The 4,541-nt window shown below is 49.8% G+C and overlaps 1 long non-coding RNA gene across 1 annotated transcript in view; it reads left to right on the plus strand.

Moving 5' to 3' along the window:
- Window positions 1-3,927, plus strand: part of LOC144736850 (uncharacterized) — a 23,985-nt gene extending 20,058 nt beyond the window's left edge. The window contains exon 4 of the long non-coding RNA XR_013588837.1: window positions 2,961-3,927. This is a non-coding gene — a long non-coding RNA (uncharacterized LOC144736850). The remainder of the gene's footprint in view (window positions 1-2,960) is intronic.
- The last annotated feature ends 614 nt before the right edge of the window (window positions 3,928-4,541 follow it).

Here is a 4,541-nt window from a genome sequence, read left to right on the forward strand (position 1 = left end):
AAATTGTATATATATGTGTGTGCGTGCGCGCGTGTGTATTCATGTAAAGCACCCATTTCAGTAGAGAGACGGATGCTTTTGTCCCTCCGCAGCACCGCGTGATGCGGTGATTCCAGGGCGTGGGATTTGGGTTTGGTAAATCGGTGCATTCGGATGGATGTCAGTGGCAACAAAAGACAAACATCCCCCGTGTAGCCTTAACAGGCTGTAGGTGCAAGTGCTGTTAGCGAGCACCTATGAACGCCGGCACGGCACACGAGGGCGGTGGGGGTGCCAGCAACCACGCAAGGCTGCCTTTGTCTCCCCAGTGGCAAAATTTACATACGACACCAAGTGCTTGTTTGAGGCTGAGTCGACATAGGGGAGACCCAAGACCGGTTCAGGTAATCATCACCGGTGTTCGCGGCCGTGAGCGGGAATCGAACTCGGGTCACCGGGTTCGTAGCGCAGCGTAGTGCTAACCACTACACCACCGCTCCCCATTGTTCGTGACCACACAGGCACGCACGCACACATATATATATAATCTCTTTCGCGCAATGAGCACAGCACTAAATTGGCACGTTCGCATTAACGCCTCGTTCCGAATGACATTTTACGAAAACATTTTAGGGAAACTAAAATGTAATTCGCAAACAAAAACTGAAGCTCCATTTTGTTGTTGTTGCTGTTGTTGTTGCGTTGGGTTGCGAGTGATGGTGTTGGTGATCGCAACACGGGTGCTCGACGCGATACGCGCATCCTCTGCTCATTCAGCGACGCCACGTGAATCATTAATTGACACAATTAGTTACATTGGGGATAATTAAAACTAATTATATGTTTTTGTAATAAATACAATTCGTGCGCAGTTGCAAGGTAAATAAATAGTGATTGAAATGATGCTTTGACAGAGTTTACGCACCCACAGTTTAATTATCTAATTAAGACCAATTAAGATGTAATTAATTAAATATAATACACGATTTAAGAACGGTCCGTTATTCGTGCACAGCTGTACATCCGATTATCTTTGCGACAATTACACGCTGCTCTCAACCCATACACCTATCTTAAGTAAAACAAATGTATACGATTTTACAAATGTGAAATAATTCGATGATTTCTTCACGGGCATATTTTAAAGACGTTCGCTTAATATGATTTTTACATTTAAAAAAAACATTGTTACTACACCTGTACTGATAATGATGATGATGACCATTTATCATCGACGCGACGAAAGTGCAGAACAGCCTAAATGCACAAACAAACACGACTCTCAGCGAGATTTACTCAAAATACAATATCATTGGGTCACGAATTTAATCAACAATAACAACCGTCCCACGTACGACGCTCGGCTAATCCGCCAAATCGCCGCACCGTCCCGATCGGTCCGAGGTGAGTGGCGTGTTGAGATGATCGCTCGCCACTCGCTGGCGCTCGCGCAGTCCGTGGCCCGGGAATCGAACTTAGGTGGGACGGGTTCACAGCCACGCGCATGGCGCTCATCATTGCGCACACCACGCGAACCCTCCCCGATCTTATTACACAACAGACAATATCTCTCTCTCTCGCATACTCAATCTAATTTTCTGTTGTATTAATCCGCGACTCGAATTCAATGCCCACCCATTTACAATTTCTTCTGTTAATCCACTGCTAGAGCAAGGTGTGTGTGTGTCTGTGTGTCTGTGTGTGTGTCTGTCTGTGTGTGTGTCTGTGTGTGTGTCTGCGTCTGTGTGTGTGTCTGTGTGTGTGTCTGTGTGTGTGTCTGTGTGTGTGTCTGTGTGTGTGTGTGTTTGTGTGTCTGTGTGTGTGTCTGTGTGTCTGTGTGTGTGTCTGTGTGTGTGTCTGTGTGTGTGTCTGTGTGTGTGTCTGTGTGTGTGTCTGTGTGTCTGTGTGTGTGTTTGTGTGTCTGTGTGTGTGTCTGTGTGTGTGTCTGTGTGTGTGTCTGTGTGTGTGTTTGTGTGTCTGTGTGTGTGTGTGTTTGTGTGTCTGTGTGTGTGTCTGCGTGTATGTCTGTTTGTGTGTCTGTGTGTGTGTCTGCGTGTATGTCTGTGTGTGTGTCTGTGTGTGTGTCTGTGTGTGTGTCTGCGTGTATGTCTGTGTGTGTGTCTGTGTGTGTGTCTGTGTGTCTGTGTGTGTGTCTGTGTGTGTGTCTGTGTGTGTGTCTGTGTGTGTGTTTGTGTGTCTGTGTGTGTGTTTGTGTGTCTGTGTGTGTGTCTGTGTGTGTGTCTGTGTGTGTGTGTGTGTGTCTCCTCGCGGTTAACGCGCTGCACTGCGAACCTGGCGACCCGGGTTTGATTCCTGCTCAAGGCGAGCACCGGTGACGATGATCTGAACCGGTCCTGGGCCGCCCCTAGGTCGACTTAGCCTCAAATGAGTACCTAGTGCGATGTGTAAACATCGCCACTGGGGAGATGAAGTTGGTGTTGGACACCCACCCCCTCGTGTGCCGTGCCGGCCTTTATAGGTGCTACTCGCTAACAGCACTTCCCCCTACAGTCTGTTACGGCTATGCGGGGGATCTTTGTCTTTGTGGCGGTCGTTTGACCAAACTTCACCATCAAATGTCCACACTCATCAGTGTGTGTGTCTGTGTATATGAACACGGAATGGACCGCATGAGCAGTCGTATTGGATATATAGATAGCCTGTGTGTAAACAAGCAGTACCTCATGGACACGTGACTCCTTCTGAACCTTAGCCCATCTCACATTACAAAAGAGACTTTGCGCTAAATCTGCATTGCTTTGCAATGTCACGCTCTATAAACCTTGCGCACATGTATTATACATACGTATTTATATATAAACACACACACCGTAATGGGGAGCGGTGGCGCAATTGTTAGCGCACGGCGCAGACGATAACCCCGCCACGACCGAGTTCGATTCCCGGACACGGCTAGCATCAGTGCCGCGTCCTGGACGCGGTCTCTTCACCATGCCCCCCCCATCCCATCTCACCAACAGGCGCGCACCGAAACAGCCCGTGCTCGAAGTTTGGCCAAAGCACAAACGACGCCCATGAACCGATCCCGGCGTGCCGAGGGAGAAGCCTTCACCCAGCCGTCGATTAACACAGATCTGTGCACATCATCGTCGTCATCAATGTGAATATTTTATCATTGCAATCTGAACGTTAGAACATGCCACGTGATGAACATGAACAGGAGTTTGTGTGTATATCGGCTAATATTTGTTCGTGGTATGATATACATACGTGTGTCTACATATATACATACGCGTATACGTGTTCATATCTGTACAGTATACAAAGACAAAGATCCCCCGTATAGCCTTAACAGACTGTAGGGGCAAGTGCTGTTAGCGAGCACCTATGAAGGCCGGAACGGCAGACGAGGGGGTGGTGTGGCCTGCAACCACGCCCGCCCGCCTTTGTCTCCCCAGGTACTCATTTGAAGCTGAGTCGACCTAGGGGACGCCCAGGACCTGTTCAGATAATCGCCACCAAGTGCTTGTCGGTGGCGGTGAGCGGGAATCGAACTCGGGCCGGCCTGTCGCTACAGGGCCCAAAGATTCGTGGCCCGGGTTCGATTCCAGCTCACGGCCAACACCGGTGACGATTTATCTGAACCGGTCCTGGGCCTCCCCTAGGTCGACTCAGCCTCAAATGAGTACCTGGTGCGATGTGTAAACATCGTCACTGGGAGAGACAAAGGCGGCCGGGCGTGGTGTTGGCCACGCACCCCCTCGTGTGCCGTGCCGGCCGTTATAGGTGCTCGCTAACAGCACTTGCCCCTACAGTTTGTTACAGGCTATATGGGGGATCTTTGTCTTTGTGTACTCTGGCATGGTGAACACCCGCCCGTTCACTAACCCCCCCCCCCCACCTGCTTGGGAGATAATAGCGCTAATTAAGCTAATTAAGTACTGTATAATTGTGTCTGCGCAATTGAATGAATAGGCGGTGACTTGAGCAGCAGTGACTCATAATTGTGTTTTATTTGGGGGGGGCGGGTGGGGAGTCAGATTGCGTAAGTAAAAAAATCGTTGTGTGTGTCGTAAGCCCTCCTCCATCCGACACACGGACAAATGTGTAAGTTAAAAACGTGGCCAACGAATTGACCGCTTCAGCAGCAGCAGCAGCAGCGAGCGGTCCGCACACAGCGTCTGCGCACGCGACAACTTGATTCATTGTCTGTGTTGGGTGGAGGGTGGGTTCACGACACATTATATTTGTACTTACGCCATGCGACCACACCCCCGCCACCCCCACCGACATCAACACAAATCACTCGTGAATCGTAATATCGGTGGCGAAAGCCGACCGCAGTACGTGGGACAGAGTGGTCTGTTGACCGGCGTGGTGAAGTATGGTCAAATCCTCCAACAGCAGCAGCACGATGACCGACACGGCGTTCAGCAGCGGATCTTAAGGGGCCGTTACGCACCTGGGGGGGGGGGGGGGGTCAGCCATTTGTGACGATGTGTGACGGGGGGGGGGGGTTGAGAAATGTGACGTCACATCAAAATGCGCAACTTTAAATAAATATAGACAACACGTTCTACTTAATTAAATACACTTTTTAA

Source organism: Lampetra planeri, chromosome 63, assembly GCF_965212315.1.
Source record: "Lampetra planeri chromosome 63, kcLamPlan1.2.h2, whole genome shotgun sequence".
In the NCBI taxonomy this organism is placed as follows: Eukaryota; Metazoa; Chordata; class Hyperoartia; order Petromyzontiformes; family Petromyzontidae; genus Lampetra; species Lampetra planeri.